This window comes from Taudactylus pleione, unplaced genomic scaffold (assembly GCF_031769625.1).
Source record: "Taudactylus pleione unplaced genomic scaffold, aTauple2 ptg000161l, whole genome shotgun sequence".
Classification (NCBI taxonomy): domain Eukaryota; kingdom Metazoa; phylum Chordata; class Amphibia; order Anura; family Myobatrachidae; genus Taudactylus; species Taudactylus pleione.
Genome location: NW_028284563.1, coordinates 4,435,116 through 4,452,247, shown reverse-complemented (window position 1 = coordinate 4,452,247; position 17,132 = coordinate 4,435,116). Strand labels below are relative to the sequence as shown.

General features: G+C 46.7%; 1 protein-coding gene across 2 annotated transcripts in view; it reads left to right on the top strand.

The window, feature by feature from the left end:
• Positions 1 to 349: 349 nt before the first annotated feature.
• Positions 350 to 17,132, top strand: part of LOC148521525 (F-box/LRR-repeat protein 3-like) — a 38,325-nt gene continuing 21,542 nt past the window's right edge. For both annotated transcript variants that reach the window (XM_088475073.1, XM_088475072.1), the window contains exons 1-2: positions 350 to 469; positions 1,773 to 1,832. The gene's annotated coding sequence lies outside the window, so the exon portion shown is untranslated. The remainder of the gene's footprint in view (positions 470 to 1,772; positions 1,833 to 17,132) is intronic.

The window sequence follows — 17,132 nt, the reverse complement described above, 5'->3', positions numbered from 1 at the left end:
AGGATTTGTTCAGTCCCTTTGTTGTATATAAATATGAAAATCACATATGAAACTGACTAATGGCAGACAATACTGAACAAGGTTTTAGATGTGGCTTGATACGAACATGTATGTTGGTTACTATTAATATAGTTTAGGTTTTGCCGCTCTAAACCTGCAATAATGCATAGCTTTATTAAAGCGAGCATATCTGTATTGTTTGTGAGGCAGAATGTACTTTATTAAAGCTGCGTACTAACCCTGCTGCTAGAACGCTTAAGTGACTGCTGTGCCCACACTGGAGCTTTGCCAGGTCTCCTCCTTTCCAGAGACCTCACCGACACAGTGACCTACTTTCCACAGAGAGGGATGGGAGATAGACGTAGGAGGAATAGTCGCCAAGTCACAAACACAGACATTCTGCTCTCACAGGGATACCGGGAACAATAACTCTACTCCTGGCTGTAGGTGCTGGTGGAACAAGTTGCAGGTACAATAAGCTGTTTGTATTTCCTATTCTTTCAGTGTTTACTATGGTCTTTTAGCAGTGGTTGGATGTTTTTGGTCTTTGCGTATATACGTTACGTACATTACATACATGGATTTATTACATTAAACGTAAAGGCCAGTAAGTACAGGTCACTGTGTTCTCAATTGGTTCACGGAATATAGAAACATTATTATTTCATTTTGAAATGTAGGATTTTTAAATTACCCCTGAGGAACAATGTCTGTGCTGGGTTAGTACATGAGTCATATTTCCTCTCCTCTTGTGACTACCGATTCAGATATAAAACACGTATAATAAATCTATTGTTTCAAATTTGCGTAAAATGATTCCTCAGATACTCAGCTCTACATTTAAGATGTATCATTATTCAATGAGTGCATTATATATATGTCAATATATTTAAGTGCCTTTCTCAATGTTGTAAAGTGGGAGGAGTTTTTGTTTTTACAATAATATATTTACGTACCAATTGCCATATGTTTTTGTTTAACAGATGCTTTTTTTATATATATAATAGGATTGCATTATAATGACTGTTATTGTGCTTCTCGTGTGTATATGTGATTATACGCATGTGGGGAAGTACAGTATGTATACTGTATATGCGACATGTCGCCTAAATCAGTTAATTATTTTGGAGACTCGTATGACGCACTTGAGAAGGTATATGGATTAAAGAGGAGAAATATCCTTTCCAGTCTCTGGAGCATGGGGGCTTTAGGTCAAGACGACAGAAGAGATTTATTACCCTGTTCCAGATATTGTAGGAAACTATGGTGTGAAATTTCAGCCTGGTTTGTACTGTAAGAGTGATGGGTTTGAATAGTTGGCTGCTAGCACTAAAATCAGATGTCAATGCTATTCCACGTTATACTCTACTTAAATTATAGAATGCAAAAAAAAATGTGCAATTTTCTACAGTTGTTAAAAATAATACCTTAAATATTTTTTACCTCGTCCATTTTACAGATAAAATTGTGCTTTTTTTTATTTTCCATGTCTCAGTTACACCATGTCGCAAAATACAAATAATGTACACAAATGTGATTTAGAAGTGTGGGACACTTTTATAGAAAACCAGCAGCCCTGGTAGCCAGGTATATAACAATATAACAGACGGATCGTTCTGTTATATTGCGTTTCCTTTTTCATCTGATATTTTTGGGCTTTTTGTTTGTTTTTGTTTTTATCATTTACACCAGATTACTTTTAAAGCTGCTTGGAACAGAGAGTAAAACAAAGAAATATCCGTGTTTCCCATAATTGTGGTTTTCTTTTCCAGAGACATCTTAAAAGACGACTGAGGACTATTATCAAACGCAAGTTCAATCTTCGATTACAGGTAAGTTTTATGTTATTTGTAATGTTATGGTTGTATTATGTAACTACATATGTGTAAATGTATAAAAGTTGAACATTTTTTATTATTTCATTTATTTTAGTACTGTGCTTGTTTTTGTTTGTCTTTAGTGTTTTTAGTAGAATTGGTATAGACATGTCACTTACCTATTGAGTCTCTGTAGCTATAGCTGCTTCTATCTCTGGTCAATCGAACTATTCTTGTATCTATCAGATATAAAACTGATATAATACTTTTTTTTTTTTCACATTTGCCTAAAATGATTCTTCAGATGCTCAGTTATACATTTATAAGATGTATCATTTTTAAGGAGTGCATATTATATATGTTAATTTTTTAGTGTCTGCTTTGATGTTTTTAGGTAGATTCGGATTTGACTCGGTTTGCTCAGATCTGAAAAAAAGGCAAAACGTTATCTTACCGCCACGGAAGATACAAAACATTCATGAAAGATTACGTTTTGCCTCGTTTTCAGATACGAACTTGCGATAAATTGGTGGAAAGAACCGGGTCAAATCTAAACTGCTCATCTCTACTTTTAGGTGGGGGTAGTTTTCTTTATGGCAATATACTGTATCAATGGGCTATATTTACTATAGTGCGGGTTTTAAAAGGGGATTTGTTGCCCATATCAACCAATCAGATTCTACTTATCATGTATCTGGCACCTTCTAGAAGATAATAGCTAGAATCTGATTGGTTGCTATGGGCAACTTCTCCACTTCTAAAAACCCACACTCAATTGGCATATGTTCAGAGGCGTATCTATAATGGGTGCAGGGTGTGCGGTGCATACAAACCACCGGGTCCAGGGGGGGCCCGCACTGCACACCCTGCACCCATATTATATAAAACTTACCTCTCCGAGGTCCCACGTCGGGTCTCTCAGCACTGCTGAAAACGTGGGAAAATGGCCGCCGTGGCATGCGCTATGAGGAAGTCGCCGGGAAAATGGCGGCTGCGCCATTTCCCTGGCGATCTGCGCATGGGCAGTAGACTCTGGGCAGACTCTAGTGCCCAGAATCGAATGATTCTGCGTTGGCCGGCCAGCCACGTCAGCCGGCTGCTGGGGTGAGAGGAGGGGGCCGTGACGGGATATGCACACGGGCCCCCTCCTCTCTAAAGACGCCTCTGCATATGTTTCTGTGTTTATCAGATGGCTTATTTAATAGGATTGCATTACATTGTTTTTCTGGCTGAACACAGGATTGGTGACGCACAGCCATTGAGTTACAATGGCTTGCTACGCAATATGGACATGTCACCTGTAAAGAGTGCAGGCAGTTTTCTAGAAACCCAGTGACATCACTGATATCTGTGAGGTCCTGGTTCCAAGTGAATATTAGTTTATCCGATGTGTGTAGGTGTCAGAACCACTTTAAAGGATTATTTACAAACATGGTGATGTGCAATATAACGACCAGCGATTTGTCATAATTACAGGTTTGTTTTGTGAGAGGCTTTGGCAATTTTTGTCACAGGATTTTTTTTCTTAGTAGTGAACCCAGCATGGGTCTGCTTTTAACAATTGCTGCTTTAAATTCTACCGTTGTGGGAAAATGGGAAAAATTAAATGAAAAGCAAATTGCTTTTCATTGATGCATTTTTCACACATTTGTAATGCACTTTTTATTCATTGCACTTCGACTAATGCAAACTATTGCAATGTTAAAATGCTATCAATGCCATGATAAACGGCTGCTGCTCTGTAAAAAAATTAAATTGCAAATATACATTTCATCATATCATCAAAGATACCCTTCATCATATCATTAATACGTTCTTCAGGCATTATTTTGCAAATGAAAATCAGATTTATAGGGGGAGATGCATGTGCAGTTGCGCACTAAAGATGTCTCCAAGAACATAGCACAGGCGCCATGTTTCCGGAGACCTGCACATGCGTAGTAGGCTCAGGCACAAAGTCAGAGTCTACTGCGCTGCTGGAGAGGAGGTGGTCTGCATGGAGACTGCATACGGGCCCCCTCCTGTCTGAAAACGCCCCAGCATTTCGCTAATAGTGAGACGTGTGAACAAGTCTTAAAGATTTTTCAGATGTATAAGTTCTATTAATTTTAGAGTTAGTTAATATTAAAATAGCCCAATTACACAATAATAAGATTAGGTGGGAGTCAAACCAGTGACTCTCTGTTGGTTTTGCTGCTGCATTAGACCACTGGGACATTGCAATTTATATAAAGGGGAACATTTACTAAAGCTTCTAAAACAGACAAGTAGAGGTGTTGCCCATAGTAACCAATCAGATTCTGTTTATCATATTCTAGAATGCAATAAAGAAATGATAGTGATAATCTGATTGGTAGCTACGTCGACACCACTACTTGTGTGTTTTGGAAGCTTTAGTAAATCTATGTAGTGTTAATTTGAGATATGGGGTGTATTCACGGCCATCATTAGTGGGGTGCGGGCCGCACTGGGTGACACCGTCCAAGGAGGTGACACCAAAATAGCAGAGCCACACAGCAGGTAGGGAGAGGCTGGGGGCTACCCCAGCAGCTGCTGGAGCGCTGGGTAAGGCAAGCCCACTGTGTGTGCCGAGAACGGGGGGGCGTGACATGCGATCATGCACCCAACATTGGCACTCATAAGGGGGCGTGACTTTGCGGACCGAGACCACGCCTTCAGCACGCGAGAAGATTCACTCCAGCCAGATCCGGCCCTAGGCATAGACAAACTAAGCAAATGCCTAGGGCATTTGGAATGCCTAGGGGCATCCAAGCCTGCCTAGAGCTGGTGGAGGTTTGGTACAGGAATACCAAACCTGGCACCTGTTGCCGGCTGGGCAGAAACTCTGGCAGCTGCTACTTCTGTGTAGCTTCCATGATCAGAGCTCAGCTGACAGTTTCGATCGGGCCTGGCAGCAGCAAACAGTGAGTGGGCAGTGGCGGAACACCCGGCAGTAGTTTGCTGCGGCAGAGCACCTGGACGGCGGCTAGTGGTTAGTGTCGGGCCGACTCTGAGGCATCACACTTTCAGAATGAGCTTCTGCGCATGGACAGAGGCTCATTCAGGACTATTAGAAAGTGGTCACAAGAGGGCTGCTGCCCCTTGGGCCTTTGCGGAGCTTGGAGTAGTAAGTCATATCTAACGACTCTGGGTTCCGCCTCCAGCAATCATCACACACTGCTGCGGCCTGCCAGTGAAATGAGAAAAGCGGTTCCGCCGCCCGTGGCTTGCTGTACCTTGAGTCGGACGGCTCTGCGCAAGTAAATTTGAAACTGGGAGAGGGCTGGGGTGCTGTGATGCAAACTGCTGGGAGAGGGGTGCTCCTTCCTCTTGCGGAATGGCCCGATGTCACCATACAGTAGTATCACAGATATCTCCTGCTTACCTTCCTCTGGCGGAATGGCCCGATGTCACCATACACTAGTATCACAGATATCTCCTGCTTACCTTCCTCTGGCGGAATGACCCGCTGTCACCATACAGTAGATCCACTTCTAAAAACCAACACTTTAGTAAATACACCCCTATGTATCAATTGGCATATGTTCAGAGGCGTATCTATAATGGGTGCATGGTGTGCGGTGCACACAGGCCACCTGGTCCAGGGGGGGCCCGCAGCGCACACCCTGCACCCATATTATCTAAAACTTACCTCTCCGAGATCCCGCATCGGGTCCCTCAGCGCTGCTGAAAACGCCGGAAAATGGCCGTCGTGGCCATTTTCCAGCGTTTTGCGAATGCGCTATGAGGAAATCGCCGGAAAAATGTCAGCCGCGCCATTTCCCTGGCGATCTGTGCATGTGCAGTAGACTCTGGGCACACTCTTGTGCCCAGAATCTACTGATTCTGCGGTGGCCGGCCAGCCACGTCAGTCAGCTGCCGGCCGCCGGGGTGAGAGGAGGGGGTCCGTGACGGGCACATGGGCCTACTCCTTTCTAAAGACGCCTCTGCATATGTTTCTGTGTTTATCATATGGTTTGTAGGATGTTTAATAGGATTGCATTACATTGTTTTTCTGACTGAACACAGGATTGGTGACGCACAGCCATTGAGTTACAATGACTTACTACGCAATATAGACATGTCACCTGTAAAGAGTGCAGGCAGTTTGCATGGCCCGCTGTCCCCATACACTAGCATGGGGACCTAGATTTATCAACTGCGGGAGCATTCGCCAAAGTTCTGATGGTGTCTGTTCCCACACCCCACTCCTTCCAGGGTCCAGGGTTGCGAAGAGGAAACCTTTCAGGTCCCTCTTCCCCTCTCCGACTCTTCCCGCGAACGCTGGGGCTTTGTGCGGCTACGTGAACACTAGTTCACGCAGGCGCACTAGCAGGGCCGGATTAAGGTCTGTGGGGGCCCCTGCGCAACAAACTTGTTGGGGCCCCTATATACCACCGTTTTTTGTCACCCTAGGAATATTTATTTCTTTGTATGCACCTTAATGCCCCCAGTAGTAATGCCCCTCTTGCAATTCCCACTGTAGTAGTGCCCCTTATGCAATCTCCCCAGTAGCAGTGCCCCCTGTAGTAGTTCCCCTTATGCAGTGCCCCCAATCGAGGTCCCCTATGCAGTGCCCCTTATATAGTGCCCACAGTAGTAGTCCCCCCTATGCAGTGCCCCTTATATAGTACCCACAGTAGTAGTCCCCCCTATGCAGTGCCCCTTATATAGTACCCACAGTAGTAGACCCCCCGATGTAGTGCCCCTTATATAGTCCCCTCAGTAATGCTCCTCGATGCAGTGCCCCCTGTAGTAGTTCCCCTTATGCAGTGCCCCCAGTAGTGCCTCCCACTATGCAGGCCCTTATATAGTGCCCCCAGTAATGCTCCCCTATGCAGTACCCTGTAGTAGTTCCCACTTACCTGAATCCTGCCACGACCGCTGCTATCCGCTCCTCCGGCAGGCAGTCTATGGGAGAGATGTCATGAGGAGAGACGTCATGACATCTCTCCCATCACCCACTGCGGGAGCCGGAAAGCGGAGCTCATGAGTGAGCTCCAGCCCGGCTCCCACCGTGGGTGCAACAGCCAATGAGAGTCTGTGTGACTCTCATTGGCTGCCAAAACAAACACACTGCCGCCGGGTGTCAGCGGCGATGTGTTTGTAGTAATAACAAACACACCACCACCGGCACCCGGCGGCAGTGTGTTCTTTGCTTTGTGTGTAGTGTAGACCGCACTACTGCAGTCCGCACTACACTGATTTTGTGTGGGGGCCCTCTATGTGTGGGGGCCCCTGGACGACCGCCCCTATCGCCCCGCCCATAATCCAGCCCTGCGCACTAGCACTGAGGAGTCAGACTCGCCAATGCTAAGTTTTACTGCTCCAAAAGTATCAGTGAAAGCGTTCGGGAAAACAGAAGATTTTCAGATCAGCTGTCTCCGCTCCGGTGCAATGATGAATTGTTAATTGAAATGTTAATTATTGGGGTAAGCCCGGACCCTGAAAATTAGCATAATGAACAGACCCCATAGTAACTACATATTGTGAATTCCTAAAGTGATGCCTGTGTTATTTTTTATATATCCCTTTTAAAGTAAATAAAGACTGCTATAGAATTGTGGTAATTTTGTTTGTACAATCAGTTTATTCTTAACAAATCTGCTTTATACTGATCTCCTGATTGTAATGCATTGAAACAAAGCACTTTATTGCACTCAGGTGCCAATAAGCAAAAGAATCATGTCATTGGCTATCCTATGTATAAACATGAAGTCTGAGCAACCCAAGCTTTATGCGCCAAACCCTGTGAGGAAACCGCTGTTGGGTGGATGCGGAGAAGCCGGTCAGGGTCCCCATTATACAGAATCCTAAACACTGTGGAAACATTTACAAGTTTGGTGCAGCACCGGGGAGAAGAGATAGTTTACCTTATCAGCAGGGAAAATCTGGTAGCAGTGAGTCTATATACGGGTGTGGGGGATTGGGAGTTTGAGCAGGGCCCAGAGCTGTAACCTGGCAATTACCTGCATCTCACAGCTATATAATAAGTAAATCGGTATGTAATACCGCCGGCCACATGGCCGGCAGTTCGAATTCCGGCAGCGTCAGTTCCGACAGAGGAACAGATCCCGGCAGCGGCAGCCCAACAGCGCTGGAAATCTCGATCGTCCCAAGGTAAGTACTAACTAACCTAACCTGCCCCCCTAACCCTAACCCTCCCTTAGGGGTGCCTAACCCTAACCTCCCCCTCAAGTGCCTAACCCTAATTTCCCCTCTAAGTGCCTAAACCTAACCCCCCCTTCCCCGCTGCCTAAATCTAAGTCCTCCGGGGTAGTGCCTAACCCTAACCCTCCCTCCCCCTAGCCTAACCCTAACCTTCTGGGGGTGGGTGCCTAAACTAAGTCCCCCCCCGGGAGCCCTAAACCTAACCCTCCCCCCCTGCGGCTGTCCGCTCGCGTCGCCCGGCATCCCTTCGAACGGGATGCCGGGCGCCGGTCTCCCGGCGTCGGTAAAATGAGCGGCGTCTACATCTAGACGCCGGTCATTTCACCCCGCCGGGATATGACAGTCGGGAAGTTGGCTGTCGGTATAATGTCAGCCAGCTTCCTGATTGCATCCCATAATAAGCATCTTTGGATGATCGTAGTGACTTTGGAGTTGCTATTTATTTGGATGAACTTCCGATAGTCAGGTGGTGCCCCCGGACGCCTGGAAGAGAAATCAGGTCTCCCGGAATGCCCCCAAACCAGACCACTGCTTCCTGAGTGAAGTAGAGATGAGCGGTTCGGATTCTGTGGAATCCGAACCGCTCCGAACATTGGGGATCCGAGTCCACCCGAACTCTGTTCGGGTGTTCACCGCCTGACTCGGATCCCCGTTCGGGGCCGAACGGCGGCCGCCTGATGTCGGATTCTCACTAGAGAATCCGACATCAGGTCTCCTCGTGTGTAGGGCAGAGCGCAGTTATAGCGCTCTGCCCTACACAGACACAGACACACAGCCGCCAGCGGCAGCTGTGTGTTTGTTACAGCAGCCAATGAGAGTCACACAGACTCTCATTGGCTGCTGCACGGAGGGAGCCGGCTGGAGCTCACACATGAGCTCCGTCTTCCGGCTCCCTCCTCAGCGTGTGACAGAGCAGACGGCGCGGGAGCGGGGATACAGGTAAGTTTTTATTTTTTAATTTGTGCAAGGGCCGGGGGCGCTACTGGGGGGGGCTATACTACTGGAGGGGCCTGCTACTGGGGGGGGCTATACTACTGGGGGGTCTGCTACTGGGGGGCCCATACTACTGAGGGGCCTGCTACTGGCGGGGGCCATACTACTGGGGGGGGCCTGCTACTGGGGCAGCCTACTACAGGGGGGGCCATAATACAGGGGGGGCCCATACTACAGGGGCAGCCTACTACTGGGGGGGGCCTGCTACTGGGGCAGCCTACTACTGGGGGGGCCATACTACTGGGGGGGCCATACTAATGGGGGGCATACTACTGGGTGGCATGATAATGGGGGGCATACTACTGGGGGGGCCTGCTAATGGGGGGCATACTACTGGGTGGCATGCTAATGGGGGGCATACTACTGGGGGGGCCTGCTAATGGGGGGCATACTACTGGGGGGCATTCTACTGGGGGCACTGCATAGTGGACCCTACTACTAAAGGGACTGCATAGGGGGAACCACTGCTGAGGGACATTGTGTAAGGGACACCGCTACTGTGGGCATTGTGTAAAAGGGTCACTACTGTGGGCATTGTGTAAAAGGGGCACTACTGTGTGTCGTAACATAAATAAGAGACACTACTTTATGGTGTAATGTGAATCAGGCCCTATGTGCGGTGTAATGCGAATAAGATTGTGCACTGTGACTCCTAGGGCCGTAGCCCACTTTGTAAACAAGTACTGTGACTCTGCTGGCCGTACCCCACTGGGTGGGTGCACTACTTTTCATTTCTGCCACTGCTGTGTGGCAATGTGTCATAGATGTGCTTTATACTGTGGTGTCTGTGTCGTTGTGCCGCTGCTTTGTCGCTTAGTGTAACCAGTCGGCTCACTGCAACCTTTGGCCAATAATGTTGAAAACAATATTATAAGCTGTGATATGGTCTAAATTGACTGGAAATTAATGTTATTGAGGTTAATAATACTCTAGGAAGAAAAAAAAGACCAATTTATGTGATTTTAGCTTTTTTTGTCAATTATTGTAAAAAAATCCAAATCCAAATCCAAATCCAAAGCCAGTCACCGCAGTTTGGCAAATCCAAATCCAAATCCAAAGCCGGACGACGAATTAGAACCAAATCCAAATCCAAATCCGGCAAAAATGGTCCGGCGCACATCCCTAGAGTGAAGTGGCCGATACAGGCAGCTGATGATGCAATTAGCTGTGAATCGCATCCCCTTGGCCTCACTCTCACTTTACAATGCGGTAATCGTGGCATTATCTGGGGCAACTCCACGCCTCCCTCAGTGTAGACCTGGCTGCCCCAATCACGGAAGGGGCAGCCCAAAGGTCGGCAAGTATGGTTATAGCTGGCGTAATTCAGAGTTATTCTTAAGGAGAGCCAATTAATATAAACAGGAGATCAGCAGAGCTTTGATATATATTTATATAAACATTATATATCAAGTAATTTTATTTACTGCGCCCAAATTTCTTGCTGCAGTCATTCAAGTTTAGAAAGTATCCTATAACTGCTAAACAGGTTATGCTGCTCCTTCCACACTCACAGAGGGAGGACTAGAGCTTAATCAGCCCTAACTGCACCTTGGCCCAGAGACTCCAGTTACTGCATCTGCTAGCAGGGAAGTTATTTAGGGGCATATGTATCAAAAAATCGTGGGTGTGCACAATTTTCTTTCAGTGTACATCGCGGCAGGAATAATTTTTGACTTTATTATCTGCTATGTACTAACAATTTCTACAGGGAGAGAGCTTTCGATAAAGCACTGCCACTGTAAAATAATTCCCATGACAATGGAGGAGTCTTTTGTGTTTTCGAAAGACTCCGCTGCAGTGACTAGGGCCGGGATGTACTAAGGTTGCAGTGACCATTCCGCCAGTCACCGCAACCTTATTAACTGCATATGTACTAGCATCGCAAAGGATAGCTCTTGCGATAAGAGCTGCCCTTTGCATAGCAGCAGACGCCGAGTGACGGCGGGGGACCCCGCCCCCTACAAGCCCCGGGAGCTTCCTGCTGGTCACCTGTGCAGGAACCTCCGGGCTCCTCCTCCTCCTTCCTGCACCTGAAAGAAGATTAGGAGGAGGCGGAGGACCCAGGAGGAGCATGGGCCAGCGACCATGGAGAGCAGGTGAGTGGGGGCCAGCGCTGGGCGACGGCGTGGTGGCGAGGCGGTGGCGAAGCGTCGGGAGCGGGGTGCAGTAAGAAGCCCATAGGCTTCTATAGGATAACGCCAAGTTTTCCTGGCATTACCCTCTGCACTGATAAAAGTGCGGCCGGGGCTTTGTACATATGGAAATGCGGTAAAAACCCCGAAATCACATTTTTCCTTTAGTACATCCCGGCCTAGTACTGAAACTTGGAAGCTGCTGGAGAGTGATCATAAGTTCCCTCTCCTAACAAAATATCTCCATAAGCAAGTGAGGATGGTGGTAGCTTTCGGGACTAAGGCCCTGATTCAGAGCCAGACGCTCTGACAGAGCGCTCGCTCTGAATCAGGCCGTCTCTTTTTTTTTTTTATGGAGCGGCCTCCTGGCCGCTCGCATTGCTGTGGGTTGCCACCTACAGCTAATGCGAGCGGCCAGGATGATGGTGGCGATGGTCTTGACCATCGGGCTTGCGACGAGACCCTTGTGGTAGGGTCTCGTTGCCACAAGCCCCAGAGAGCTTTCGGCTCTAACAGAGCCGAAAGCTCTCCCACTGACATCACTTGTGATGTCAGTGGGGCCGCCCCCAGACGGTAGGCATTCTCATGGGAACGCCTCCGTCTGGGCAGCCACCTCCCCCGGCCCGCCCACCAAAGGGGGCGTGCTGTCACTCAACATCAACAGCACGCCCCCTTTGGTGCGAGACCCAGATCGACGAATTGCTCGTCGCTATCCGGGTCTTGCACATGCGCACGACAGAGCCGGCTCCGTCGTGCGCATGCACTCTGGGCCACCATCGACCAGGTTGCGAGCGCTCAGAAATGCTACTCTTATTGGGGCTTGGTACATAGGGATCAGACTGCAGTCCACATTGTCAATAAAGCTGTAGGTCTTGTCATCTAAACCCCACTTGGTTTGAGATAAATTACAAATAATTTAGAATTCTTAGTATTTTTGTATTTTTAATGTTTCTCTCTCTATATATTTATATCTATTAAAGTTCCTGGTTCTGGGATCTGTGTGTCCGTCCGGGCTAACCTCTTGAAACACTGGACGGATTTTGATCGGATTTTCACTATTTTATACAGCATTAGTCGGGGAAGGATTAGGTGTATGAACCATTACTCTGTAACAAAAGGGAGCCGAGCAGTGACTATTTTAGTGAAGCAGTCACTGAAGAAACTCTAATCTTACACTAAGGAAGGTATTCAATTACAGGCAAAATCGTCCGTTTTCGCCGTCATTGGCGAAATCGGCCATCCGATCGGCCGATATCGCGGCCGATTTTGCAGCCAATTTCGCCAACGACAGCGAAAAACGGTTGTTTTTTGCCTAAAACTGGAGAAAACTTTTCTCCAGCCTAGGGCAGGCGAAAAAATTAGCAAAATGCCTATTTTGGGGTAAAAATGCGGGGATTTCTTACAGAACACTTTAGACAGCCCCCCTAATGATACTTTAGTGGGAAAAAAAATCAAAAGTTCGCTCTTTGGCGAAAAACGAACGCTGAAATTTCGGTCAAAATTTTTCTTTTTCCACGAAAAATGCATTTAACGTATTGGGGCTGGTATTTCAGGGGGCCATAAGGATGCGCCAATTGCTTTAAACATCGCACGTGGCTGGCGCAGGTGGTTTTTTATAACCGCTAAAAAAACACCTGCGCCAGCCACGTGCGAAGTTTAGAACACTTGACGCATCCTTATGGCACCACGAAATACCCAGCTACAATACGTTAAATGGATTTTTCACGGACAAAAAAAAAGTTTGACCGAAATTTCAGCGGTCGCTATTCGCCAAAGTGCGCAACTTCCAATTTTTTTTCGCTAAAGTATTATTAGGGGGGCTGTCCAAAGGGTTCTGAAAGAAATCCCCACATTTTTAGCCAAAAATAGGCATTTAGAATTTTTTTTCGCCTGATCTGGGATGGAGAAACCTTTTCTCCTGTTTTTTTACTCCAATTGCGTTTTCGCCTGTTTTTTGGCGAAAATATTGCTGTTTTGTGTGTGTGTTTTTTTACACATTTCTTTACAGGTGAACTACAGGAACAAGCGAGCCCTTAATGCCCCGCATGCTGGTACTTGTGGTTCTCTAAGTACCAGCATGCAGGGGAGGCTTGCTGGGACCTGTAGTTCCACTGTAAAGACAATGTTGATATTTCTATGTTTTACACACCACATACACTATCAACCCGCTACCCACCGGCCAGGGGTGGCGGGTATAGCCCCGGGCTATCAGGCTAGACCAGGGGTGCCCTAGAGAGGGGGATACCTTTATTGTGGGGGTCCCCAACTCTCCAGGGATTCCTGGCCTGGGCTGACTAGCGGTCAGGACTGGTGCGGTGGCTGGGCGGCCCGGTGAAAGGGTCCGGTGCTGGTTTTTAATTATAGGGGTACCCCTATGCAAATTTTTTCCCCTCTGTACTTAAAACAAGGACTGGCCCTGCAGCCTGGTGCTGGTACCTTATTTACAATGGAACACTACTCGTTTTGTTCCCGTAACTTTAGGTACCAGGACAGGCTGGCAAGTCAGGGGCTGGTTAGCCTTTTTGGGGAGACCTTACATCATTTTTTTTTTTTATTAACCCTTCGAATACACTTGCCATTCAGAAACATACACTGATTTGTGTATGTTCGATGGCAACTCGCAGCTCTGGAGGTGGGGCATTTAAAACTTCTATTGAGTCCCCGATTTGAGTGTAAAACGGGCGACTTTAGCAAAACGAATAATGGTAAATTCCCGATTTTTATTAAAAAAGTGAAAAGTACTTCCGAATTTGAGCTGATGGTGATATCATTTCTATTGTTCAAAACGGACGAATTTGGTGCATTAAATCACCCGATTTCAACCTGAAAAAATGAAGAAATCACCCAACTTTAATGATAGTAAATTCCTGATTTGCAAAAAAGTGATATTATCACCCGAAATTGCAAATAGGGACAAACACGGATCTTAGTAAATTTACCCCTAAGTCTGATTTAGATTTGGGAATAGAGTAAGAAAGTAACTGTGCACCTTGGTAACACCATGCTGTACTGCAGGTGGGGCAGATTTAACATGTGCAGAGACATTTAGATTTGGGAGGGCCGTGTCCAAACTGAAATCTTAATTCCAATTTAAAAATAAAGCTGTCCAGCATTTGTAGGCTACATGCAAAAGCAGCCAGTATTTACTCCACATGCAAAAAAAGTATTTATCTGCACTCCTTGCATTGCAACATGGTTTGTCCAGGTTCAGAATTACTAGCTGTATCTTACTCTATTGTCAAATCTGAGTCAGGCCCTTAAAACCTGGACTGTTAGGGTGCCTTGAGGACCGAGTTTGGCAACCTCTGATATAGACTGTGGTCCCACGCTTTCATATTGCTCCCCTGACCCATTCTTTGTTTTTATGCCTGAATTTATTTTCTATACCGTGTAGTTCCCTATTTTATGTATGCCCTGTTTTCCCCATTGCTCTGTGGAGCACTGCGGCCATTGGCATAACTACAGTGGGAGCCGGGTGTGCGGTACACAAGGGTATTAGGATAGAAGATTAACGGTCAATAGATCGACAGTCGATAGGTCGACATGGTCACAAGGTTGACAGGGACAAAAGGTTGACTGACAAATGGTCAACAGTGCCGAAGGTCAACAGGCTTAAAAGGTCGACAGGTTCAAATGGTCGACACACAAGTGATCAAAACATGTTCCAACATTTTAAAGGTTAGGGGAGAGTTAGGCTGTCTGAAGGGATGGTTAGGGTAAGGCACTAGGGGGAGGGTTAGGCACTAGGGTTAGGGTTAGGCACCAAGGAGAGGGTTAGGGTTTGACACCAGGGAGAGGGTTAGGCACTAAGGAGAGGGTTAGGGTTTGACACCAGGGAGAGGGTTAGGCACCAAGGAGAGGGTTAGGGTTTGACACCAGGGAGAGGGTTAGGGTTTGACACCAGGGAGAGGGTTAGGCACCAAGGAGAGGGTTAGGGTTTGACACCAGGGAGAGGGTTAGGCACCAAGGGGATGGTTAGGCACCAGAGCGAGGGTTAGGGTTAGGCACTAGGGGACGGGTTAGGCACTAGGGATAGGGTTAGGCACCAGAGAGAGGGTTAGGGTTAGGCACTAGGGGGTGGGTTAGGCACCAGGGGGAGGGTTAGGCACCAGAGAGAAGGTTAGGCACCAGGGAGAAGGTTAAGCACCAGAGAGAGGGTTAGGTACTAGGGGGAGGGTTAGGCAATAGGGGAAGGATTAGGCACAAGGGAGAGGGTTAGGGTTAGGCACCAGGGAGAAGGTTAAGCACCAGAGAGAGGATTAGGTACTAGGGGGAGGGTTAGGCAATAGGGGGAGGATTAGGCACCAGGGAGAGGGTTAGGGTTAGGCACCAGAGAGAGAGTTAGCACCAGAGAGAGGGTTAGGCACCAGAAAAGGTTAGGCACCAGAGAGAGGGTTAGGTACTAGGGGGAGGGTTAGGATTAGGGTTAAATTACAACAGCAAAAAAAGTGTTGACCATTTGTGTGTCGATAATTTGGACCTATTGGCTGTTGACCATCTGGTGTGGATCTATTATACCACACCCGCGTACAAGGGACTTTGGACCCAGTAAATATACTTACCTTGCGGCTGCTGCACAAGAAATCTCTTGATAAAAGCGAGCAGGTGCTATTTTCCCGGAGATACGCACATGTGCAATAGAGAAATCCCTGAGAACACGAGACCAGGACTCATTTCCACTAAGATACGCACATCAAATTGGGATCGTAGTCACTATGGGCAACTTCTCCGCCTGTCCTCTTTAGGAACTTTACTACATCTCCCCCATAACTGCCCCAAATGATTTAGCACTAATGAACCATATCATTTGTAGAGATGTAGCGGCAGAAATGGATATCAAGTCACAACGAAAACGAGTTTAAGATATTTTTCTGTTTCCGAGAAAAAAATATTAAAAGAACGGCTTGAATGGACTGGTTCTGCCCCCCTCCCCTTCCCCACACACCCCTGGCCTCAGATACAAGGGAACATCGTGTCTCGTAGTGTTTGGTAATTAGGTCGAGGTCGTGATTCATTTTTGGACATCTGCCGCCTCTTGCAATGTCTCTTTGTAGTCACACAATGCCTCTCTCTTCTTTAATTGGAACACTGGGGTCTAATTTAGGAAACCTCACCTTTTATTTTAATAGAGAAACCTACTGGGATGAAAGATAAATTAATAGCTAGTAGACCTACTTCCGCCAGCCTTTAGCACCTTAAACAGAGCTTTATATTTATTTGTGGTTTTTCACAGTGCTCTTAATTATATTAACAAGGAACAGGATCTTTCTAAACATTTAGGGGGGGAGTTTAATTAGCTGCAATAAGCCGCTTTTTCACGTAAAATGGCATATTGTGCGCGTTTATACTCATAGATCAACCCTATTAGCCGCAGTTTTGGCGGGTGCGAATCTCGACATGCAGCTTTCACCACCTCCCGAGCAGGTGAAAAATTGTGGAAATCCCTATTTCAAGGTAAAAATGTCGGGACTTGGTTCGGAGCCATTGGGTCACCCTCCTTAACGACTAATTAGGCAAACATACTTGTTTAATTAGCTTAATTTGGGCAACAATTACATAATTTTTGGGGTGAAAAAGTCTCAAAGTGGAGGAAACGGGTTAATTGATGTGGGACAGGTATATGGGGGTGTGATATGAATGGAACAGGCAGAGGCATAGCAATACCTATGGGGCAAAACTTGCAAAGAGCCCCCCTGTGCAAATTATTTTGCAATTTATCAAGTTTGATTGTAAATGATCTAATATTTGCACTATCTGCCTACTTAGCTGACATGCAGGATTAAATGAATGGTGTTTAGCATACAGTAAGTATTATAAATGGAAAAATACATATATTTGTTAAATTATATAGTCTCCCTAATCTTAAATGTCTATGATATAACATGGTATATAAGAACGAAGTCTGTGATTTACTAGTAAATCAGTTAGTGAGTAGATGGAGGCAGAGACAGCTGGGCCAGTGACAGCAGATGCCCTGTAGCAGCCCCATTCTCTGCCCCTACTCTCTGAGATCTGCTGC